Consider the following 26,814-nt stretch of genomic DNA (forward strand, 5'->3'; position numbering starts at 1 on the left):
TCTAATTTCATCCACACTGGAGCAAATTGCATGATTTCATCATTCCTTACAGCTGTGTAGCATATATATATAATATATAAGTGTGTGTGTATTTATATATACACATCTTCATAATCTACTGATCTGTTGTTGGACACCTAACAGAGTCCATATCTCAGCTACTGTAATGAGTACTGCAATGAATAATGGTGTGCATACATCCTTCTGAATGAAAGTTTTTCTGTCCTGAAGATAGATAACCAAAAATGGAATTGAGCTCAATTCTACGTTTACTGAGAACCCTATTATTGCTTTCCACAGGGGTTGAACCGGACAACACTCCGACCAGCAGTGGAAAAGAGTTCCTTTTTCATCACATCCCCACCAACAGACTTTTCCCAGTATTTTTGGTATGAGTTAAAACAAAATTTTTTTAAGAACATTTCAAGTCTTCCAAAAGAACATATCTAGAAAGAGACTGTTTCTGCAGAAATTAAAACATATGAAAATACATGTAAGTACAGCGACTATGATAACCCTTTAATAATTTAGTACAGCCAAAACTCAAATTTTTCAGTGCAAAATAAAGATTCTGCTGGAGTGAAGTCAGACACAGATTCACCCAGAACCCTGAGTTGAGGCTAGAGATGTGGATCTGTACAATATCCAGCTCCCAAACATGAGGTGATGAGTCAGAGCCCTTAGCACCACACCAAAAACATAAAATGCCCTGGTTAAACCGGGCTTATTTTTTGCATGCAGTTAAGATAAGGGACCTCAAAAGGGGAGAGTTTAAAAACAAAAATACGCTTTAGGCTGGAGCAAGAGTAGAGTGGGCAGGGTGCTGTGGAGCAATAGTGCAGCAGGAAGGGTGCCTGTCTTGCACACGGCCCACCTGAATTTGATCTCCAGCATCCCACATAGTCTCCCCGGTCACTCCCAGCATCCCATATGGTCCCCTGGAGCCCCAGGAGTAATTCAGGAGTGCAGAACCAGGAGTGGGCCTGAGCACTACAGAGCGTGGCCAAATAATGAGTTTTTAACTGCTGAAGGAAGGGATGGATGTTGGAATGATATATGACTGAAACTCAATTATGACCCACTTTGGAACTGTGTGTCTTATGGTGACTCAATTAAAATAAACAAATAAATAAATAAATTTTTAGCCAAAGGAATAAAATGACCGAATGTTTTTTTACATAAACTTCTGACAGTTCCTGAAAGAGCATGAAAGGCAAAAATGATGTTGAGAAATGGGTGAGGGGGGTGCTAAAACCAATTGAAGAAAAAAAAATAAAATAAAAGACCTGAACTAAACCCAAAGCAACAAGCATAAAGAGGAAATGACAGAAGGAAACGGGTTCAGGAATAGGCCTCTGTAGAACCAGTTCAATCCCAGTACCACCCCCTATGCTTAGTGAGTCCCTAGCACTGTCCCTGATTCCCAGTGCCAAATAAAGTTGCAATACCTGGCACACTACAACCAAGTGTATTCAAGCATGACAATACAAGTACATGACCCCTATCCCCCCCAAAAAAAAGAAAAAAAAAACAATGAAATAAAAATTGTATGCACTACAACCATGTGTGACCCGCACCCACCCCCAATCGTTGCAGCAACAACAAAGGGTAGAAAAGGAAGATAAAAAATAAAAACAGGGGATACGGTGCTGCCAACAGATCAATCTGTACCTACTGGGCAAGTGCATCAGTATCCTAATGATGCCTTCAGGCTTCCATATACCCCAAAATTGTCGCTGTGCCCTTGACCAGACCCCAACACATTGGGACCAAGTTTACCAAGAAATTAAATGGCCAAAACTCAAGTATGTGGGAGCCACACCCCAAACCACCTCTGGCTCAGCTATACAAGCTCAATTACTGGTCTTATTTTGGAAACCCACAAATAAATCTCGAAAGAGATCAAAAGCCGCAGCTAAGCTTGGCTTAATGACTGGGGTAAATCAGAGTGGGGTGGGTTTGCCTGGTGGTTCGCCCAAGCAGAGGCCCCAGCAGCCACTTGCTTCCACAATCCAAAATCACTGCCTTACCCCTCCCCACCCCAGCCTGACTCCACCGTCTTAGGACGGACCTCGCCAAGATATAATCTGCTGAAAATTCTGGTATGGGTCTTTTGTGACTGAAACCTTCAGGCTTTCTCAGAGTTGGGGTGGGCTACCTCCCCGCACTTCCCAATACATATGGAAGCACTGGCAGTCACCTCCACGAACCAAATCCAGCGCCACCTTGTAAGCTCTACTACCAGCCTTGCTTCAGAGACCCTGAAATAAATCTCGAAAGAGATCAAAAGCCAGAGTTAAGCTCAGACCAGTGCATGGCTGAACAGATGGGGTAAACTGGAGGGGATGGGCTGGCCTGTGCCCACCCAAGCAGAACCTCCAACAGCCCCTTGCTTCCATAAACAAAACCGCTGCCATGCCCCCAGCCTGACTCTACTGTCTCAGGATGAACCTCACCAAGATATAATCTGCTGAAAATTTTGTAATGTTTATTTTATCGCACCAACAGCCTTGGCCAAGAGAGAGACACAGCAGCAAGTCCCTGGAGACACCACAGTGCCGGAGATCTCTCCAGGCTCCACACCGAGCCAATACCACCGGGATACCCCAGATGGAGCAGGTGTAATCTCCCCATCTCCCCCCCTTAGTCCAGATGGAATCCCAGTGCCCAAGAGCTTCCACAAGCAAGGCCGCCCCCACCCCTCTCCATGCAGGGTCCAGGACTAAATCTCCAGGCCACATGGCAGCAGAGGACCGGGGCTGTCCCTCCCTGGGTCACCACCTCCCCCAGAAGACTGGCTGTCATGCCCACAATTTGCCTCCAGGCGTCATCTTAGTGCCCAACAGCCCTGGCCCAGAGACTCCCAATTGAATCCCAAAATGAATTAGTGTCATACCCGGATGTCTCTGGAACCCAACCATTTACAATCTAGAAATTTACATTTACAATCGCAGCCGCGCAAGCTCTCGTGATATTCAAAATGAGCAACGGAAAATAAATTATCTAGCGTCTACCCCTGGCAGGCAGGCTCGAATGGTGGTGGGAAAACTCGAGCAAAGCCTAATGCCCAAAATGAGAGAGTATTGGGGAATTGTCTGCCATAGAGGCAGGGTGCAGGAGACTGCGCTGTTCTCACCACCATGCTGAGACCACTCTCCACACGCATGAAGGTACTAGCAGAGGAACAAAGGCATGCGGGTCCCAGGGCTGAGCTCTCCAAGCCTGCTCGGATCAGGGCTGAGCATCTCCACCCAGATCCTCCAAATTCCAGTAGGCGGGGTCACACCCACCAACTGGCCCCCTGGTGCCGCAGAGACTATAAAACCCAGCTCCCAGAAGCGAATGCAGCTGCACGACATCTGATTGTGACATCTTATTATCTCATTCCTACTTTGGACAAACTGGCAGGCTACCGAATGTAACCTGCCCACACGGCAGAGTCCGGCAAACTCCCCGTGGTATACCCAATATGCCAAATACCAGTAACAATGATGGGTCTCATTCTCCTAACCCTGAAAGAGCCTTGAATATGGCACCTTTTTTTTTAATTTTTATTAGTGAAACACCATGAGGTACAGTTGCAGAGTTACAAATTTTTGTGCTTGGTTTTCAGTTATACAATGATCCAGAGTTTGACTTTAAAGTAAACATACAGTGATATTTTTCTCTAAAATTATGTTTTGAAAAGGGAATACCCTGCCAGAGGCAGGGTGGGATGGGGGGATGGGGGGCGGGAGGGATCCTGGGACCCGTGGTGGTGGAAAATGGGCACTGGTGGAGGGATGGGTGTTGGAATATGGCACTTTTTAAAATATCTCAGGGCTAGGACGAAGGAGACGTTACTGGAGCCTGCTTGAGGCAATCGACGAACAACAGGATGGTCATGATCGTGAGAGGCAGGGTGAGGACTGGGATGAGGGGGGGACACTGGTCGTGGAAAATGTGCACTGGTGGAGAGATGGGTGTTCCATCATTATTTGGCTGAATCTCAAACATGAAAGTTTTGTAACTCTCACGGTGATACAATAAAATTTAAAAAAAAAAAAAGTATTGTGAAGTTGATGCCCCATTCAATCAGCTTAACCAATGGCTGAACAAATAGCAGTACTCCTACATTACTGAATAAATAAAAACAAACTTTACAAATAGGATAAAGGAAAGAAAAATTAATGAACAAAAAAATCAGGAATAATGTCAAACTTCAGGTGCTGATCTGTGAGCCACAGGGCAGAGTCCAAGGGACTGAACACATGTCTGCATATAGGAGACCCGGTTTCAGTCCCCAGCAAACAGGTAGCCAGCACCCCCACCCAAACAACCTAGCCAGGAGGAACCTGAGCACCACTGAATATGACAACAAAAATAAAGAACGAAAGCCATGAAAATAACTGTTTGACATTTATGCAAGAAAAGTTTAGAAAAGAGATGAGGGAAAAGACAAAATACTGTGTAACTTTTTCCTTTAGACTGAAACATCACTATATAATCAATTTCAGTTCACATCAACCAATTCTTCGATAACTATATTAGGAAACTAAGCACAAAGGCTAATGCTACTTGGTGAGAAATTCAGAGAGCTGTGAAAAGCAATGGGTGATCATTTCTGTCTCATTTAAACACTGCTCTAAGAAAACTTTTTGCTTGGTTGGTTTGGGGGTGATAGTGCTGAGGGTTACTGTCTACTGGGTACGCAGGGGTCACCAGCAGAAGAACTGAGGGATCATGAGTTAACAGGAACTGAACCCGGGGTTCCACTCATGCAAGCCTAACCCAAGCAAGTTTTTAGAAGGTTTAGATTAAACATGGTGTACTAATAAGAAGAAAAGGAAGGTGGAAGTATCTACTTAACCTCTGCTCAAACGTTTAAACATTTGACTTTTAATTCACTTAATCCTCACCAACACCCAGAAAAGCATTCTCCTTTCCTAGAAAATATGGAAGAAGTGAAGCAATTTGCCCAAGGCTAAATTGTTAGGAAGGGTTAAGGGGAGGACTTCAATACAACTGCAGAACACACATTTAACCACACCAATAGCTCTCAAAGGCAAGTCTTAGATTTTCAAAGCAAAACTTGGTTCAAATGTAAAAGTCAACCATCAACCTTGGCATTTCAATTCAATCAACTAACCCACCTCCTCATCTCTAAGGAGATAATGAATATATCCACAGATTATGAAGATTTAGTTGCAAATAAGAAATAACGTGAGTTGACACTACCATTCATTGAGCACAAACCAGCATATATCAAAATGCTAACATAAACACTTTACAAAGTATCTTATCTAGAGACTGGAGCAATAATACAGCAGGTAAGGCAATTGCCCTGCAGACGAACAGCCCAAGCTGGATTCCCAGCATCCCATGCGTCCCCGAGCTCTGGCAGGACTGATCCCTGTGTTCAGGACAGGAGTAAGCCTTAAGCACCATCAGGTGTGGCCCCATCAGACAGGAGTAAACCTTAAGCACCATCAGGTGTGGCCCAAAAATCACACACAAACAACAACAAAGATTATTTTATCTAATCCTTAATTAAATACATCACTGTCACTGTCCTCCCGTTGTTCATCGATTTGCTGGAGCGGGCCCAGTAACGTCTCCATTGGAGACTTTGTTGTTACTGTGTTTGGCATATCGAATCCGTTACGGGGAGCTTGCCAGGCTCTGCCGTGCAGGCGAGATGCTCTCGGGAGCTTGCCGGCCTCTCCGAGAGGGGCGGAGGGATCGAACTCGGGTCGGCCATGTTGGCCGCGTGTAAGGCGAACGCCCTACCACTCAGTTCTCTCATTCACACAGGTTAGGAAACAGACTCAAAACATGAAGACTTGGCAAGACCTCACCGTATGGCAGAATGACTGGAAACCAGCCCCAATGGTCATCCCTCTTAATACCCAATCCCACAGTTCCTCTGCTCAAGAAGCAGGTTAAGGTCTCAATATCTTGAACTCTGCCTCACGTCTTGGAGTCCTTTGGTTCACAGAACCTGGCAGAAGTAGCATCTTCTTCCTGTTTTCCAACAGTAGGTCTCAAGTGACCATGCACACTTCCACCACCTCTCAACTCTGTCACCCTCATATGAACCTGCAGGCTGGCCTATGAGTGAGAGATATAGACCTCCGTCAACCTCAAGCACAAAGCAGAGAGCTAATCAAGCTCTAGAAATGTCAGGAGCCACCTGCCAGGAATGATACGAAATGCAACACCTCTGCTGAAACGAGACAAGTCTAGTCCGAATATCGGAACTTCCATCTGATCCAGATTCATGAGGAACAGACTTCATTTACCATGCTCTCTTCCAGTCCTACCCAGGTTGCAGTAAACTGTATAATGTCATCTTCCTTAAGGCCGCACAGCATTCCATTGTTCTTGTACACCACATCTTCATCATCCACTCAGCTGTGAGTGGACACCTATGCTGATGTCCTATGTTAGCTATCGGACTGAGTGCTGCAATAAAGAATGGTGTACATATCTTTTTGAATTAATGTATTTTTGTCCTGTGGGTACTCAGATACTCCCACCAGCAATGGGCAAGAAGGACAAGCACAGGGTGATCTCACCCATAGGTAGTATGCAAAATAAGTGGGCACGGGAATGCAATGCTGGAAAGGGGGGATGCCTAGCCGCTGACTACAAGAGAAGAGCAGAGAAGCTAAGAAACCAAAGGGACAGGAAGAAAGACAGGAACCGAGGGGGAAGGAGCAGGAGTCCAAGGGCACCAGGGGCAAGTGAAATGGCAGAGCTAGATATCAAAAACACAGATTGACAGCGCCCGCCAAAAACAAGAGCCAAATTCCAGCAATCAAAACTCAAAAGACGTCCGTCAAGGTGACAGACTGAGAATGCGGGGAAAACGTGATTTTCGGGGTGGTACCCGGAAACCTGAGTGTAGGGAAGAAGCCACGATGGTGGGATTGGTGCTGCAATATAGCATATCTGAAACCCCAACTATGAAAAGCTTTGGGAATCATAGGATATGATTTAATAGATTTAATCAAGTTCCTTAAAAATTTAAAATTTGGGGGGCTGGAGCGATAGCACAGTAGGTTAGTAGAGCATTTACCTTGCACAGGACCAACTTGGGTTCAATTCCCAGCATCCCATATGGTCCCCCAAGCACAGCCAGGAGTGACTCCTGACTGCAGAGCCAGGAGTAATCTCTGTGCATTGCTGTGTGTGATCCAAAAAAGCAAACAAACTAAAAAAAAAAAAAAAAATCTAAGAGTTTTGAAAAAGAGAAATGATACCTATTCTTTTTAAGTGACTAATCCCCCCATCCCCAGCCCCAAGGACTAAGTGAGGGAGGGCAAATTCAGAGCAATATCAGAAGGGCTTGAGAAATATTTTATAGGATAAGACATTGCCTTGCACACACAGTCAACCCAAATTCAATCCCCAGCACCCTAAGTCCCCTGAGCCCACCAGGAAGTGATCACTGAGCACAGAGCTAAAAGTAAGTCCTGAGCACTGCTTACGTGGCCCAAAAGCAACAAATAATCATTTTTTGACGGGGCTCAGTGGACCATATGGGGTGCCTGGGCTTGAATCCGGGTCAGTAGCATGTATGACAAGCACCCTAAACACTGTACTATCACTCCAGTCCTAAGAATATTCTTGACAAATAGAAAAGTGAAATTTAAAAGTCAGTCTTTTTGGTGCTGGCAAGAGAATACAGTGGCATTTGCTTTGCATGTGCCTAACATAGGTTCAATCCCTAGCATCCCATATTGTCCTCTGAGCATAATTAGGAGTAATTCCTGAGTACAGAATGAAGCGTGACCTGAGCATTATCAGGTGTGACCCAAAAACTTAAAAAAAAAAGTTTAAGAGAAAAAAAAATAAGGGTCACATTCTTATCCCATATTCACCTTTCTAATCACTTTGTCATATAACTTCAATTCCAGAGTAGGTACAATAATACTACTACAGTATTTACTTTGTGGAAAAGCCTTTAAAATTTACAAAAGATCACTGTCCCTGTCCTCCCGTTGTTCATCGATTTGCTCAAGCAGGCCCAGTAACGTCTCCATTTTGAGACTTCTTGTTACTGTGTTTGGCATATCGAATATGTCACGGGTAGCTTGCCAGGCTCTGCCATGCGGGCGAGATCCTCTCGGTAGCTTGCTGGGCTCTCCGAGAGGGGCAGAGGAATCGAACCCAGCACGGCCGGGCTGGCTGCGCACAAGGCAAATGCCCTACCCGCTGTGCTATCGCTCCAGCCCACAAAAAATCAAATACAGGGGTATGGTGCCTCCAGCAGGTCAATCTGTACCTGTGAGGCGAGTGCATCAGCAGCCTCATGGCGCCTTCAGACTTCCAGATACCCCAAAATTGCTGCCGTGCCTTTGGCCAGACCCCAAAAATCTGGGGCAAAGTTTACCAAGAAAGTAAACTGCCAAAAGTTAGGTATGTGGGAAACACACCCACAAACCACCTCCAGCTCAGCTATATAATTGGAGGCAAGGCCTCTTTGGTTCCTGATTGAACTGCTTAATGGACATGATCCCACAGACTCAGAAACGAATCTCAGAACCCAGTGGCTTTAGGTAGAAATGCGTCTGGTCTCTGCAGTGGCTACCGGTGCTGGGCCAACCCAGGTGGGAATACGTTTCGTGCCTTGGCCTATTCCCCCTGGCGGCCCAGTGGACGCCATCCGTCTGAGGCCACTGGATAGTCACATTTGGGCCCCCAGTGACGAGACACACAGAGCCTCACGGGATGAGAGTGGAGCCAGGCTTGTCCTCCCCACCCCAACGAGATCCCAAGTCATCGCCCACGAACGGCCTCTCTGGCTCCTGATCAAGCTGCTTAACGGCCATGATCCCAGAGACTCAGAAACAAATCTCGAAACCCAGCGGCTTTTGTCAGAAATGTGTCCGGACCCCACAGTAGGTTACTGTCGCCGGGCCACCCCAGGGGGGAATAGGTGCTGTCCCTCCGCCTGTTCCCTCTTGGCGACTTGGTGGCTGTCATCCTCCAGAGGCCATTGGACAGTCAGGCTTGGGCCCGCAGTGACGAAACTTGTTGGGTCTCACGGGATGGGGGGGGGGGGGGGGTGGGGAGGTGGAGCCGGGCCTGTCCTCCCCACCCTAGCAAGACCCCAAGTCATCGCCCACAAACGGCCTCTCTGGCTCCTCATCAAGCTGCTCAACGGCCTTGATCCCAGAGACTCAGAAATAAATCTCAAAACCCAGCGGCTTTTGTCAGAAATGTGTCCGGACCCTGCAGTAGGTTACTGTCACCGGGCCACCCCAGGGGGGAATGGGTGCTGTCCCTCCACCTGCTCCCTCTTGGCGACTTAGTGGCTGTCATCCTCCAGAGGCCATTGGACAGTCAGGCTTGGGCCCGCAGTGACGAAACTTGTTGGGCCTCACGGGATGGGGGGGGGGGGGAGCCGGGCCTGTCCTCCCCACCCCACCCCAACGAGACCCCAAGTCATCGCCCACGAACGGCCTCTCTGGCTCCTCATCAAGCTGCTCAACGGCCTTGATCCCAGAGACTCAGAAACAAATCTCGAAACCCAGTGGCTTTTGGCAGAAATCCCTCCAGATTTAAGTGTTAAAATTTCAGAATTTCAAAAGCACATGGCCCTACTGCAGCCACATGACATCATATGTTATTCATAACCAGCAATAGAACACAAATTGTCTATTGTTGCCTTTTCAGCAGATCTGAGTGTTGGGGTAAAATCTTAAATAATGGTGGGTCTGGTGTCGAAATAGTGAATGTGATCAAAGTAGAGAGAGAGTAATGTAGAAATCATCTGCCCCACAGGCAGGGGGAGGGTGTGGGATGGGGGTATACTGGGATTTTTGGTGGTGGAGAATGGGCACTGGTGAAGGTACGGGTGTTTCATTGTATGACTGAGACTTAGACCCAAAAGCTTTGTAACTGCTCTCACGGTGATTCAATAAATAAAATTATAAAAAATGGAGCGATAGCACAGCGGGTAGGGCGTCTGCCTTGCACGCAGCCAACATGGCCGACCCGAGTTCGATTCCTCCGCCCCTCTCGGAGAGCCCGGCAAGCTACCGAGAGTATTGGATATGCCAGACACAGTAACAACAAAGTCTCCAATGGAGACGTTACTGGGCCCGCTCGAGCAAATCGATGATCAACGGGAGGGCCTTTTATAAAAAATGGAAAAAGAAAAAAAAAGTAAGGTGGAGTTCATGCACAATTCAATCAGCTAATCAGTGGCTGAATAAATAGCAGTACTCCTACAAAAAAAGAAAAAAAAAAGATCAAATTAGTAAATATAATTTTGTTTCTTACATTAGATAAAGACAAGAGTCTATCAAACCTAGAATAAGAATAAGAATTCTTATTATAGAATAAGAATAAGAATAAGAATTCTTATTATAGAATTCTTATTATAGAATTATAGAATTATATATAGAATTATATATATATAGAATTATAGAATTTTATATATATATAGAATTATAGAATTATAAGAATTATAGAATTCTTATTATAGAATAAGAAGTTGGTTGCCTTGCATGCAACCAACTTAGGTTCAATATCCTCTATGGTCTCCCAAACACTGCCAGAACTAATTACTGAGCACTGTCAAGTGTACCCCACACTCCACAAACACACAAAAATAACTATAATAAGAACTCAATTTCTAACTACCTGTCTATTATGAAGTATTGTTTGGGGGTTGTTTTTGTTTTAAAGCTGTGTTCAGAGTTTATTCCTGGTCGTTCGGAGGTGCAGGGAATCAAGCCTGGGTCACCCACATCCGTGGCAATCACCTTACCAACTGTACTCTCTCCAGCCCCATAATGAAAAAACTATGTGCACTTTGATATGTGCTACTAAGTAGGTGTGCACAGTATCCTGATGTATATAGCTATATTCTTTTAATTCATTCTCACTCTTAACTGACATACTTTGCTTTCAAATCATTTATGTACAACATACATCCTCTACTCAAATATGCCCATATAATTTGCTTGGTACCAAGAGATTCATTACTGATTCTATTAAACAGGAAGAGGACCCCTATGGTTCAAAAGTCTAGAGCACATTCTTTGAATGTTGGAGTCCCTGATTTGATCCCCAGCACCACATGGTTACCTGAGGAAGTACCTGATGAGCACTGCAAGGTGTGGCCCCAAAACAAACTCAGACTACCACCATTATCTTTGGGCTTTTCCTACTAATAAATCAACAAACCAAAGAACAGACTGGAATGATTAATCTTACTATCAAGAGGAAACCAGATTACTACATAAAAGGTACTAGGATAAAGTATGACTGGAATGCAGGAGTTCCTCAGGCAAACCACTTAGTTTTTCCACATACTATGATTTACATCAGTGGAAACTGTCCAGACAGGGCTGCTAATGAACCAGACCCTAAAGCAATGAAAGTCTGGGTAACCCCAGTTGGGAAAAAACCACAATCAGCTGAGATACTTGCCAATAGCAGAGGGAAGGCGGAATGACAACAAGAAAAGGCAATCATAGGTACCACTTACAGTCATGTAACTAGTTACAGAAATGAAAATTCTAATTAATAATTTCGATTTGAAAATTTTTACATAATTAGCTGATTTATTTTTGTATCTCCCTTTCTACAACCATCTAAAAGTAGCTAATCTCATGACATACTTCCGTAATTAAGTTACTGGATGAGTCCAATTATGAATAAAGGCATGCTGCACATGCTCTTAAGAGTTTGTGTATTATCAGATGAACAACAACATGAGCATTATGTTCAGCAAAACTGTAGCTTTGCAACTATATTTGTAAGTATGACTGAAAAGAATGTGTACAAATATTACAGTGACAAGACAGTGGATTGTGAGGGCTTTTTACTGTGATTTTGGCTGCAACTACGTCTCTCCAAATTCAGTACCTGCATGGTTACAGAACAGAATCAGCCTGAAAAGAAATTGCCTTGGATTTAGAACACTAAAGAAACAGTAGCCAAGTTCAAACTATCACTTTCAAGGCAGGTGCTATTGCTTACTTTCACATACTGGGTTCTTTTGGCTTTGCCTTGTTTGGACTTTTCCCAGCTCTGTGCTCAGGGATCAGTCCTGGTGGCGCTCAGGAAACCAAACGAAGTGCAGGACAGAACAGGGTCAGCCAGGTGGAAAGTAAAGACGTGGCCCAGTGAACTCTGTGTGCCTGGCCCTGCTTTGGATCTCTGAGCTCGAGCACCTTCGTGGTCTGGGGCAGCAACTGAGCCTACGTGTCTCAGCTCCTGTCAAATCACTTTTGCTTTTCAAATAATACCGTTTCTATGCAGCTCCCTGGTTAGCTGTGCCATACCTACTACGGTTACCCACATATTCAAAGATGCAAGTGTGCACACAGTGATATGATAAACAATGAAGGCTCCAAATTCAGACTCAGAGTTCTGAGTTCCACATTTTAGACTTTTTATGTAGGAGTACTGCTATTTATTCAGTTTTTTGTTTGTTTTTTTCAGATTGCAGTTTAAAAGCTCAAACACCCACTGGCTTATATGGCACCAAATTTAGCAATATAGAAGGTCCTAAAATTAATGAGATTCCGAGGCCTGAGCGATAGATATTACAGCAGACAGGGTGCTCGTCTTGCACATGACCACCCTGGGTTTAATCTCAGGCATCCCCATCCCATATGCACCCCCCCTCCCCCCGCCCCAAGCACCACCAGGAGCAATTTCAGAGCTAGAAATACGCCTTGAACATTAACACATGTGACCCAAAAACAAAATTAAATATAAATTAAAAAATAAAATTGATCAGATTCAACCACAACAACAAAAACTAATACTACTCATAATTTTACTTTTCTAGTCAGATTCTACATGATGGAGGTAGAAAATATTACTTAAGCTTAGAAAGGGCCAAATCTGTTTTCTTCCATCTGTTTTCTTCCCTACATCACATAACATAAAGCATCCAAACTAAAGAGAAAAATACCACATACTGACGTTATCATATGCCTTATTTTTCCCCATCAGCAAAAATGCTTTTATGTCTGACCTGAAGTACATTAAGTTTTGAATATCCCTACTTTCTTCTATTCATTTTGGAGCCACAACAGCAGTGCTCCAGGGTCATTACTGAGGCCACATGCAAAGCAAGCACCTCCCTCCATCCCCTACTCTCTCTCCAGTTCTGCATTTCTAACGGAGCCAATGCAATTCTAAAATCTGCCCTCTCATAGTTATTATTACTCTTGGAATAATGAAGCATTTTCCTTATTCAAAAGCAATTAAAAACCAAGATAGTACCAGCGAGGTAATACAGCAGGTTGGGTGCTTGCCTTCACGCAATCAGATTCAACCCATACAAGTTCCTTGAACGATGTCACGGACTTATCCCTCAGTGTGGGGCTTAGTTATAGCTGTCTGTGGACTCCAAATCAAAATTAATCACAAGATAAATATGTTTAGACTAACTTTTCTTTGTTTTGTTTTGGTTTTTGGTTTTGAGGTCATACCTGGAGATGCTCAGGGGTTACTGCGGGCTCTTCAAACATGGATCACTCCTGGCAGTGCTCAAGGGACCACATGGGGTGCCAGGGCTCAAACTCAGGCCAACCTCGCCTGCTTGTGCTCTCACCAGCCCCCACACTACTTTAATGCTGGACTTGTGCTAGAAGCACCAACAGTGCTCAGGGTTTACTCCTGGCTCTGTGCTCAGGAATCACTCTTAGCCACGGGGGGACCATACAAGGCATATAAGGCAAGCACTTTATCCAGTGAACTACCCCTATAAACCAGCTGCAGTTGGAAGAATTACCAGGTGATCTCTCATATGTGGCATATAAAGAAAAGCAAGGGAATGAACAGTACACAATAAAAATAATCCCTCAGGGGCTGGAGTGATAGCACAGCAGGTAGGGTGTTTGCCTAGCCCGTGGCCCAGCATCCCAGACAGTCCCCTGAGCACCATCAGGGGTAATTCCTGAGAGCAGAGCCAGGAGTGAGCCCTGTGCATCGCTGTGTGTGATCCAAAAAGCCAAAAATAAATAAATAAATAATCCCTTAGACTTTTGTCAATGAGAGGATATGGAAGGAAGTGGTAGACTAGAAGTGAGCGATATAATTTGCAATAAGACAGAAATAACAGAATTCAAGCAAAAAGATGCCGTTTTATTGGATTCCTATCCAGAGTGGTTGGATATTTAGATGGGAAAGGAGACTTAGGGAAAGTCTCAAAAGCTACTGCAAACTTTAAATTCTTCACTGACCCCTGGATTAAGATGCCCAGAAAGAGTCCACGGAGCCGAGTGGGAAACAACTGTCAATTGAGAGAACTCAGCAGTAATTTCAGCTGCTACCCAGGGCAGAGGAAGTAGGAGTCTGAAATCTGAATCTGGTCAGATTACAACGGCTTAGCATAAAACATCTTTCTACCAACCCATCTTAAAACGAAAGGCAAAGTGGCCTGGGAGACAGTTCGAAGAGCTGGGTGACTTAAAGGATGCTCCCAGAGCATGGTTTGGGAGCAAGCCCCCCCCCCGCAAAAAAAATAATAATAACAATAAAGCTGAAATGTAAAATCAACCTACGAAAGTTCAACATCTAAAAATCCAAAAAAAAAAAATTCAACATCTTCAACCAGTAATTATTTCCAATTAAAATTTCCTAGACATGTAACCTATTGTTAAAAATAGGGGAAATCAGTAAATAGAAGATCATGAAATACTTAGGCAACTAACTGACAAGGACTTTAAAGCAGTATTACAGTAAGTTGAAAGATAGAAAGTACATTTTTTAAAAAACAAACTTTTTTCAAATGCAGTATCCATGACACTTTTCTTAGTCGAAATGCTTAGAGCACTGCTTTCCAACTATTAGTCTGCAGTCAGGTGCTGATCCAGGTACAAAGACGGCTTTTAAGGCAAACTGCATCAATTTACATGGAAAAATGTTTATGTGTGCTCAGATGCAAAAAAATGACTTCCCAATCATACAAATATTACAAAACACATAAAGTATAAAAGAAAACACCTTAACTCTAAACTACCATTAAGCATAAAGCAGGAATATTTAAAAAAAAATCAGATCCATATAAACAAATTGGGTTTGCCAAAGGCTGGGGAATGTGAAAATAGGTAAATTTGTCAAAAAATACAAACGTTCAGTTCTCTGAAGAGATGAGGTACTAATGATGTGTAGCACAGAGGCTATAGCTAGGTAGAATACACCTGACGGCTGCTAAGAGATTGGTAAATATCCTCCCACTACCCACAAAATGTTAACTATGTGAGTTGACTGATGTGCTCCCGAACATCGTTTCACTATACACACATATATTCCAGTTATGTGGTATGTCTTAAATTGACACACTGTCATTTGTTTTTTCAGTAAAATCAAAAACTAAGAAATGAACTGCGGACACAGAACGAGTTAAGCAAACTGAGAGCAGACACTCAGTCCAGGATCCACTCCGGGCACCACCCAGTGTTCTAAGCCCTGCTAGAAGCAACCCTGAGTCAGGAGTAGCACCTGAGAAGTGCCCAGTGCAGCCCAAAACCAAGGAATAAAACAAAAACTAAGTTCTTCAATCAGAAGAATAAACATCCGATGAAATTTATATCTACGCCAAAAATAAAGTTGGAAATACTATGTCATAGAGACGATTTTTTCAATTCGTTTTTGTTTCTGGGCCATGCCTGGTGCTGTTCAGGACTTATTCCTGGATCTGAGCACAGGATCACTCCTGGCGGGGCTCAGAGTGCCAGGGATCAAACCCGGGTCAGCTGCATGAAAGACAAGCATGCACCTATTTATGCTGTCTCTTCAGCCCCCAAAACTCTAAATTCTCTGGTAATACCCCAAATGGTATAGCAAATGTTCTGCATGTCTAGGGTCCTGGATCCCCAAGCACACACATACAATACAAACAAACAAAAAACACAATCAGCGGGCTAGCTAAATCATGGTACACAAATAAAAAACAAACACTGCAGCAGTTGAAAAAGAAAACCAGAGAGTTCAGGCACCAGCACAAGAGAAAGTTCTAGAGAGTATAAAAAGTCATAAAGGTGTCACGAGGTAAAGCAGTTAGGGGCCTGGACTACAGCATCAGGGCAGAACACAAATCTGCTGGCACAAGACTCGCTTTGCTCTTTGGCACGGCAAGCACCACCACACTGCCACCTTTCATCCCCCTCTTCCCAGCCAGTAGCCCCAGGTAGAAATAATTTTATTTTTACATATTTTTGCTCGAGCGGGCCCAGTAACGTCTCCATTGGAGACTTTGTTGTTACTGTGTCTGGCATATCCAATACTCTCGGTAGCTTGCCGGGCTCTCCGAGAGGGGCGGAGGAATCGAACTCGGGTCGGCCATGTTGGCCAATTTGCCTTGCACGCGGCCAACATGGCCGACCCGAGTTCGATTCCTCCGCCCCTCTCGGAGAGCCCGGCAAGCTACCGAGAGTATTGGATATGCCAGACACAGTAACAACAAAGTCTCCAATGGAGACGTTACTGGGCCCGCTCGAGCAAATCGATGATCAACGGGAGGGCCTTTACTTTACTTTACTTAGATATTTAATTCCCTCACACCCATCCCTCCTTGGCTAACTGTGCTGCAATGACTCGGAGTTACACACATGCCTGTTGCAGTGTTCACACATTTTTAACCCCAGTACTTGTCAGCGGTTGCACATTAAGGTCACTTGCACAAGCGCACACCATACTCACCAAGTTCTACGCTCATTTAGCTGCAATGCTCACACACGCTCACCAGGGGTTGTACTTCCTCACCATAGCACCCACACTTTTTCTTTTGTTTTGTTTTGTTTTGGTTTTGGGACCACACCTGGAGATACTCAAGGGTTACTCCTTGCTCTATACTCAAGAATCACTCGTGGAGGTGCTCAGGGGACCACATGGGATGCCAGAGATTGAATCCAGATCAGCCACATGCAAGGCAAGCACCTTACCCACTGTACTATCTCTCTGGCGCCAGTATTAACAAAAAAATGAAACAAGAACCTTTTTTGTTAATGCTGTGGTTAATGGAGGGGTCACACCTCTTTCTGTGATTCTTAAACACTCCTGGCTGCAGTGTAGTCAAAAATCACTTAAGTGCCAGGGAAAGCAGAAAACAGAGCTATTAGGATCAAACTGGGCATCCTGAGGACACCTGGAATTTGAACTCAGAACAACACACTAAAAACAAGCACCCTAAACCACTATACTATCCTTCTGGGTCCAACAATAACTTCTTTTTTTTTAATTTAGCCAAAACTAGGGCCAGAGCAATAGTACAATGGATACGGTGCTTATCTTGCACATAGCCAACCCAGGTTCAATCCCTGAGCACTGCCAGGAGTAGTTAATTCCTGAGTTCAAGTCAGGAGTTGCCCCTGATCATCACCAGGTAAAAAATAAAAATAAAAAATTGGCCACAACCAGCATTGCTCTACAATTTACTCCCACCCAGTCGTGCAGAGAATGGCAAGGAGAGGGGTGTGAATTGGGAACAACTATGCAATGTTGGCAATGGTATCCAGGCCTCCTGCATGCAATGTGTGTACTCCCACTCATGGGTTATATCTCTATAGCTGCTTTTTCTCATTTTTACCTTTCAAAGTATTATATGTATACAGTAAAAATCACTTTGGAAACACTGTATCAATGGCAACAGCCTTTGGTAGCTCTTTTGATATGAGAAGAAACAGAGGAAGGGTCAATATTACTCCAGACCATCTCTGACATGGTAACAGATCTCCACCCTTCACAACTTAAGGCGGGAGGGAGGGGACAGGGACAAGCCAGGATACATGTTATGAACCAAGAAAGGAGATTAAGGAACTGGAGGGACAGGACAATGGGTTCGGAGCTTACCTAGCATCCAGCACTGCCAACAGTGACTCCTGAGCAGAGCCAGGAATTTTTGTGCATCTGAGTCAGACCTGGTTTTGCCCTGGGCATCACTCCTGATGATGCTTCAGGGTTCATATGGGATAGGAAGGGTCTGCCATAGTATCTACTGTACTGTCACTGTACTGAACTGTAACTCTGAACCCCTTTTGATATTGATTTTAACAGTTTCTCTTCTCCAGCTTCTTGATAACTTGCATCAAAGTTGATGGGCAAGACTAAACTGCTAAGCTGGGTGCTAATTATAGGCTCCCCAGGCTACTCTGAGTAGACCACAGTTTTTATGCCTTGGCAAGACTGACATTCTGAACCAGTTAACTTTTTATTGTGGAAGACTATCTTATACATTGTAGGAAAATGTCTGCAAACATCCCTGGCCTCTATCTACTAGATCTCCCCTTCATCCCATCTTCCAGTGTGACCCCCAAACCATCTCTGTGGACACTGCCAAATAGCAGGGGAAAGGAAATTTCCCTTTATCATCCATTATCGTCCCCTTCTGAGAAGCCACGGTCTAGATTAGGATTAAGTATAGAGTAAAAGAAAAACAGTGCCAATGATTTATTACCTGTATCTATCATAACTAAAGATTAACAAGAACCTTTTCTTAAACACTTTATTAAGATAACCTTTGACAATTTAATACAAGTTGTATTGATATATACATGCTGGGGAAAGAGCAGAATTATGTTAATGTCACCTCCACTTAATTACCATGGGAATGGGGTATTGACAGGTCTTATACTTAACCAATAACCTCCCCAAATCTACAAAGAAAAATCTTATCTCATTAAAAAGAAAAAAAGAGCCAGAGGAGGCAAGGTTTCATGCTGCCAACCCAATTTAGTCCCCAGTACCACGTACAGGGCCAAGAACAGATGTTGAGTACTGCTGGATGTGGTCCAAAGGCAAAACAGAACTACAGGGGCTAGAGCAATAAGCAATAGTACAATGGGTAGGTTCGATACCCAGCAACCTAAGCACCGTGTGTGTGTGTGTGTGTGTTTGTGCCTGCGCGCGTGTGTGTGTGTGTGAGAGAGAGAGAGAGAGAGAGAGAACAACCTTTATAAAGAATGCTAGCAAATGAAGTTTCATTTGCAAATGCTAGCAAATGCTAGCAAATGAAGATAATGTACAAGTGCTTGCCTTCTGCAACGGTGACCCAGGGATACTAGCAGATAGAGATATCGTATTAGTATGGTGCTTGCCTTATACAACACTGGCCCAGAGACCGAATCCCCAGCACCCCATATGGTCCCCCAGCCCTGTCAGGAATAATCCCTGAGGGCAGACCCAAGAAAAAGTCCTGAGCACCGTTAGGTGTGGCCCAAAAGCCAAAAAATTAGTTATAATTAAAAATAAAAATAAAGTACAATAGTATTAGTATGATTTTAATTTTCTGGAAACTTAGCAGTTACTATCTGGGGTAAAGAGAAAACGTAGTTCTTATTTTTACTTTTCTGTTCTGTTAGAATTTTCCATGAATATGTGTAAATTTTTTGAGAGTCTGTAGTTTACATTACTGAAAACTTTTTGGGCCACACCCTGCAATGCTCAGGGGTTGTTACTCCTGGCTCTGCACTCAGGAATCACTCCTGGCAGTGCTTGGGGAACCATACGGGATGTCAGGGGTCAAACCCGGTCAGCAAGCGCCTTACAGACTGCATGCCACTACCTGCCCCCATACAATACTAATAACTTTTAAAATACACAACACAGAGAGATAGTACAGTGGTAGAACACCTCCCTTCCCCAGCCAACTGAGAAGTAATTCCTGGCATCCCATGTGGTCCCCCACCTCCACCAGAACTGATCCCTAAGCACAGTCAGGAATTAAGCTGGGCAAGCAGTCAGGTGTGGACACCCAAAAAAGGGTGAGGAGAATATATATACATACAGCACTTGAAAGTACTCTATCCCCCCCCCCCCAACCTCAAGTCTATCACCAACTCTTCACCACCCATCTGAAGGTTATGTGAAATGGAGAGAATTTTGACTGATAAGGAATATATTTTGGATATACAATTTGGATAACTATGTGTTTTCCTATTAAATCACGTCCCTACCACACCGCTGAGATAAAGAAAAAAGGGATCTCTACACTGCCTATGGGAACCATAAACTCTATCCTTTCAGGACCCTTAACCATTCTCTCCCAGAGACAGACAACTATTGGCACCATAATATTCCTTCTGGTCAATTTCCTACCTAATCTGGCTAACATGAACACATGAACTGTCACTGAAGAAGAAGGAAGATCTGCCCCTTAGAAAATGCTCAGCCCAGAGACCAGTGCTCATCACCTTGGTCAAATAGCCAACCATTTGACTTCACAGAGTAGGGCCTTCAACCTGTTTACTGCAACATCCTTGATATTGCAAGGAAACAAAATTTTTGTTCATTCTTACTGAATCTAGACAGAGTACTCTCTGTCCACAAGAAAGGCAATTCTGTGAAGAACTTCTAGGTCTTGACTCCAAAGGTACCTCAAAAAACCTTCCAACTTAATCAGTCTAAGCTGACTTTAAACTTTTACACATCAAACCAAGTATTTCTAGCTCTTACTAACATCTAATCATTAGAACCCAGGAATTACTATGGGTATTGTTAAATACCTCATATTATTGGCTTTAAGATTTAAACAATTAAATTTCACTCATCTGGCTGGAGCGATAGCACAGTGGGTAGGGCGTTCGCCTTACAAGCGGCCAACATGGCCGACCCGAGTTCGATTCCTCCGTCCCTCTCGGAGAGCCTGGCAAGCTACTGAGAGTATTTGATATGCCAGACACAGTAACAACAAAGTCTCCAATGGAGACGTTACTGGGCCCGCTCGAGCAAATCGACGATCAACGGGAGGGCCTTTACCTTTACCATCTGAGTCTGAGCTTCATGGTTTCCTCACTGCATGATCCAGCTCCCGGAAGCGCGTGGCCACATTAGCAGCTGCGCAACATCTTATTATCTCATTCTTGCTTTGGACAACCTGGCAGGCTACCGAATGTAACCTGCCCACACGGCAGAGTCTGGCAAACTCCCAGTGGCGTACCCAATATGCCAAATACCAGTAACAATAAAGGTAAAGGTCCTCCCGTTGATCGTCAATTTGCTCGAGCGGGCCCAGTAACGTCTCCACTGGAGACTTTGTTGTTACTGTGTCTGGCATATCGAATACTCTCGGTAGCTTGCCGGGCTCTCCGAGAGGGGCGGAGGAATCGAACTCGGGTCGGCCATGTTGGCCGCTTGTAAGGCAAATGCCCTACCGCTGTGCTATTGCTCCAGCCCAGTAACAATGATGGGTCTCATTCCCCTAACTCTGAAAGAGCCTTGAATATGGCACTTTTTAAAATCTCAGGGCTAGGGCGAAGGAGACGTTACTGATGCCTGCTCGAGGCAATCAACGAACAACAGGATGATCGTGATGGTAATCGTGATGATCCTGCTTCCAACTAAAATAATTTGTCTCAAAACAGCAAACATACAGGGGCCAGAGAGAGAATGGCAGGTAGGGAACTTGCTTTTCATGCAGTTGACCTAGGTTCAATCCTTGGCACTCAATATGGTCCCTGGGGCCTGCCAGAGCCAGGAATAATCCGAGCACTGTCAAATATCATCAAAATAAATATTTGTGGGGGCAGGGGAGTGCGGGGGGTGGGGGGGCCTGAGTGATAGTACAGTAAAACACTTGCCTTGCATGTGGCCAACCCGGGTTCGATGCCTGGCATCCCAAGCACCAACAGGAGTGATTGCTGAGGGCAGAGCTAGGAGCCCAGAGCATCACTGGGTGTGCCCCCTCAAGAGCACTTTTTAAAACAGCAAACATTCTCCATTTTTCAATTAAACTTATGATAGGGGCCTTTTTAAGTGTGGGGAGAACTATTATAATCAGGTGATTCATAACTGAATAGAGGAAAGAGCTGAGCTCCACACTCCAAAAATCAGAACTGTAAACCACTGGCAGTATCATAAGTAAGCCTTAAAAGTGAATATATGAGGCTGGAGCGATAGTACAGCGGGTAGGGTATTTGCCTCGCATGCGACTGACCGGGGTTTGATTCCCAGCATTCCATATGGTCCCCTGAGCACCTCCAGGAGAAATTCCTGAGTGCATGAACCAGGAGTAACCCCTGTGCATAGCCGGTGTGACCCAAAAAGCAAAAAAAAAAAAAAGGTGAATATATACTCAAAAGAATTACTGGTTATTTTTTAACCTGAGTATCTTTTAAATTTATAACATTGCGGAACAGGAATACTGTAAGTACAATTTTCTCCCAATCCCTGTTGTAATTTTGAAAAGATGAGTATGAGCAAATAAAAAAATGTTTCAAAGAATACAGGGGCAGAGAGTACAGCAAATAAGGTGCTTGCCTTGCATGCAGCTAACCTGAATTTGATCCCCAGCGCCCTGCCAGTAGTGATCCCTGAGCACAGGGCCAAGAATAAATTTGAGTACCACAAGGAGTAGCCCCCAAACCAGCAAGTATTAATAATATAAAAATTCTTAGGGGCTGGAGCCATAACACAGCAGGTAGGGTGTTTGCCTTGTACACAGCGGCCCAGGCTCTATCCCCAGCATCCCATATGGTCCCCCGAGCACCACCAGGAGTAATTCCTGAGTGCATGAGCCAGGAGTATCCCCTGTGCATTGCGAGGTGTGACTCAAAAAGAAAAAAAGAAATTTTAGGGGCCGGAGCGATAGTCCATTGGGTAGGGGCAAGTTTGCCTTGCACACGGCTGACCCGGGTTCAATCCCCAGTATCCCATATGGTACCCTGAGCACTGCTAAGAGTAATTCTTGAGTGCAGACCCAGAAGTAACCCCTGAGCATCCCTGGGTGCAACCCAAAAAAAGAAAAAAAATTAATAAAAGTGAAAAACACAGATCAAACACAATAGTTCAATATTAACCTTCCCAAATTATTCTGACTCTCAAGTGTCACAAAGAATAAAGCAATGTCCTATCAAGTACAGTGAAAGATACACAATGAAAGACCAAGAAGCTGGTGTTTCCAAAAGAAACATGCAAGAGGCTGTCTTCAGAGACAACTTTAAGTGGGCTGACTCCTGGATAGAAATCATTAAAACCAGACTCTAAAAACAAATGGTTGACCCTGAAACTTTATTTCTTGGTTGAGTGAATGGAGGAAGAAAAGGGGCAGTTGGGGAGAAAGGACTGGAAAACAATAGGATACCTGGCAATAATTTTAAATGCTGCTTAAGTTCTGAAAAACTAATTCGGACCATAGGGAAATTCTCATGCTTCTAGATCTCTGCATTGCCCCAATTCATGAAGATAACTGCAACTTTAAATTAAATTATAATATGAAAGAAATTTCTCAATTATATGAAAAAGTGAAATAAAAATCTTTAAGCTGCCTAATATTAACAATGGAGGCACAATTATTCTTTTCTAATATTTACGTGCCATTTAAGCCAAATCAAAGTTAAGCTCCATTTGTCTGAAGCGCACATATTGGGGGTAGGAGAAAGCACTGAGAAAACCAAAGGGGGTGGGCAGAGAAACAGAAAAGGGAAAGAAAATCCCCCAAAATATTCCTTTCCTCTTCAAGTTTTGAGAATATCCTACCAACTCATTCTTCACGCTTCCACAAGGCAAACTCTAGATAATACAGGGCATCACTGCATTTTAGGCTTAAATCACAAATAAAAGTCTTCTCTTTCTCAAAACGCTTCTCTGAGTCTGTTAAAAGTGCAGAATAGTTTTGTTTGGTTTTCTAACATTTAAAACTACTTATCCAACAGACAACTCTGTAGGACAAATCACATAAACTTAGTCAAAAACATCTCTTAACACCTATCAGCATCACTACCTATCTCCTCCAATGGGGTGGGGGGGATTAATGGAACACGCACACACAGAGGAATAAAAGCAGCAGGAGGAGGGGCCAAATTACTGATAGTAGAGCAGGCAGCGCATGTATCTCGCACACACAGACACAGGTTAGGTTCGATCCCCCAGCATCCCAGTAAAGGTGTCCCCATCTCCCATCCCCGTCCCATCTCGTCCCTCCCCAGCAACGCAAGATTCCCGAGTACAGAGTGAGGAGGAACCCGTGAGCTGCTGGGTGTGGCCCAAAATTCAATAATTTAATAATAAAACCATAGGAAAAAGAGTACAAAAGCGGCTGCAGAAATAGCGACAGGGAAAATCAACCTCAACAAAAAAAAGGTAAGGTCAAGAAAGGTTGGGGATGGAGCAATAACACAGCGGGCAGGGCATTTGCCTTGCACACAGCCGACCCGGGTTCGATTCCCAGCATCCTATATGGTCCCCTGAGCACCACCAGGGGTGATTCCTGCGTGCAAAACCAGGAGCAACCCCTGAGCATCGCCAGGTGTGAGCCAAAAAGCAAAAAGAAAAAAGAAAAAGAAAGAAAGCTCTTCTTGGGACTGGAGGAATGGTACAGCTGTACTATTGGCCTTGCACATAGCAGAGCCAGGTTCGATTCCCAGCATCCCATATGGGCCCCATGGCACCGCGAGGAGTAATTCCTGAGTGCAGAGCCAGGAGGAACCCCTGAGCACTGCTGGGTGTGACTCAAAAAGCAAAAACTCTTTAAAAAAAAAAGCCAACACCAACCTGTAAAAACTTTACCTTATCACTCAAAATACCTTTTATATGATAAAGTAATGTTTTTAATAAAAACCTTCAAATAAAACCCAGTTAAAAAGGAATATTTATGAACCATCAATAAAAAAGTGTTGAGGGCCGGGGCGATGTAGGACAGCGGACAGGGCACTTGCTCGCCCAGCACCCATTATGGTCCCCAAAGCCGCCTCCAGCAGCGATCCCGAGCACAGAGCAGGAGACACAAAGCCCTGAGCACCGCCCGGTGTGGGCCCAAAACAGGTACCAAATTTTAAGTTACTTAGAAAGTTTAGCGTGTACTGTCCGCGGAAGATTTGTCATTTCAAAGGGATGCCCTATGTACGTTAGTCAGGGAAAGGCACTTGCTTCTCGAGCTGCCCTTGACAGTAAATGCATCTCCACGTTGAAGTCGCTGCTGAGACCTTCACGCGCATTCGCCGCCACGACAGGGTGGGTGAGTTCCTGCTATCGCCGGGTGTGAAAAAGAGCCGCTGCTGGCTCCACACACGGCCCCGCAGCCCTGCAAGAACGCTAGGTTCCTCATCCCAGGACTGCTCACCCCTCCGACACACGCTCCGCGGAGATTCGCAGTCCCCTCGCGCGCGCACTCGCTTCACGCCACTCGCGTTTCCGACCGCTCTCCGGCACCGCCGCCCTCGTGACGAGCGCAACCTGCTCTCGAGCGGAACTTCGCGTGGATGTGCGCGGGAGGAACAATGGTCCTGCGGCCGCCCCCGATCGAAGCCACGGCCAGGCCGCCGACTTTACGCAGACACACACGCACGCACGCAGACACACTCCGGCGCGTTCGCGGGTTACTGGTCCGGACGGCAGAAGACCCCCACGGGACCCGACGCTACACGACTCCGGAGCAACTTTGCAAGTTTCTGCTGCGACTGAGGACCGGGTCGCGCCCGGGTGCCATGCCCGGCGCCTCCCGCCGGGACGCGCGGGCGGCGCGGGGCCGCGGGGCCGGGCGCGGGAGGGGGGGGCGCGGGGGAGCCCGCGGTCCCGCAGACCGAGCCGGGCGGGGAGCGGGTGGGGGCGGGCTGCGTCTCCGCCCGGCGACCCCCCACGTCGGAGGAACTGCCCGGCCTCCCCGCCTCCGTCGCTCCCTCAGCCCCGCGGCCCCAGCGAACGAAGGCGGCGGCGCCCGCAGCCACAAACTTTCCGAGCGTGCCTCGGGCCGAGCGCGGTGCCAAACGGTTTAGCCCCCGCGCCCCCACCGCACCCCACCGCGCCGTGGGCACCCCGCCGCCTCGCCGCCCCGCGGCGCGCCACTCGGGGGAAATGTCAGTCCCGCCCGCACACGCACACGCACGCCGCCCCGAGGCTCGGCGGGCCCCGCGCTCCCCGCCCCGCGCCCGGAAGGGGGAAAACCCGCCCGCCCGCGGGAGGATTCAACAGGAGCGCCGCGCCGCCCGCCTGCCGCCCGGGAAACAGCCGCCGGCCGGCCGGGCTGGCGGGCGGGGGGAGGGGCGGCGGCCGCAGGGCGCGGGCGGCCCCGGGGCCGGCGCGGACCCCCAGCCGCGCGCAAGGTCACCGCCCGCCGCCGCCGCCGCCGCCGCCCGGGCCGGGCCAGGGCGGCAAGTTTAATTTCCCGCGGCGGCGTGCAGGGAGTGCGCCGGGCCGCGGGGCCTCCCGACCCCCTCCCCGCGGCCCCCGCCCGCGCCCCGCGCTCGGGGCCCCCGCGCCGCCGCCGCCGCCGCCGCCAAGCCCCGCAGCCGGGCGGGCGGGCGAGTCCGGCCGGCGGGAGCGGGCGGCGCTCGAGCCCCGCCAGCCGACACCAGCCGCGCCGGCGGCCGCGCGAAAAATGGAGCGCGGCGGCGCCGAGCCCAGGGACGGGTCCCTCCCCGCTGCCCGCACCGTCCCCTACCTCCGGCCGCTCGGCTCGCGACTCCGCTCACTCCGCTGCCCTCCGGGAGCCGCCGCCGCCGCCGCCGCCGCATCCAATCGCCTCCTCCCCCTCCCCTTCCGCAGCCGGCCCGGCCGTTCCTCCTCCTCTCCGCTTCAAAATGGCGCCAAGCCCTCTCCGGCGGCTGCTCCAATCGAACCGCCGCGGACGGCGCCCGGGGGCCGGCGGGCCAAGCGCCGCGCGAGGACGCAGCGCCCCCTGCCGGCCGCCCGCCCCGCCCCCGCCGCGAGCGCCCGCCCCGCCCCGCCCCGCCCCGCCGCCGGCGCGCGCACAGCCTGGAGAGCCGGGCCGCGCGGCCCCGGGGCGGCTGGCGGCGCTGTGCCCCCGCGGCTGCGTCGACGCCCGCAGGGAGCACCGAGGACTAGTGGGTCTCCTGGCCTCGCTTCCCTCGGCGTGACTGGGCGTCGCCGAGAACCGAGGGCTGACCTCCTGGAAGTACGACTGGT

General features: G+C 46.8%; 1 protein-coding gene across 7 annotated transcripts in view; it reads right to left on the bottom strand.

Moving 5' to 3' along the window:
• The window catches only part of PDS5B (PDS5 cohesin associated factor B), a 175,620-nt gene extending 149,177 nt beyond the window's left edge, over positions 1-26,443 (bottom strand). For all 7 annotated transcript variants that reach the window (XM_056107927.1, XM_056107926.1, XM_056107928.1 and 4 more), the window contains exon 1: positions 26,330-26,443. The gene's annotated coding sequence lies outside the window, so the exon portion shown is untranslated. The remainder of the gene's footprint in view (positions 1-26,329) is intronic.
• Positions 26,444-26,814: the final 371 nt, after the last annotated feature.

Source organism: Sorex fumeus, unplaced genomic scaffold (genome assembly GCF_029834395.1).
Source record: "Sorex fumeus unplaced genomic scaffold, SorFum_2.1 ptg000183l, whole genome shotgun sequence".
Lineage (NCBI taxonomy): Eukaryota > Metazoa > Chordata > Mammalia > Eulipotyphla > Soricidae > Sorex > Sorex fumeus.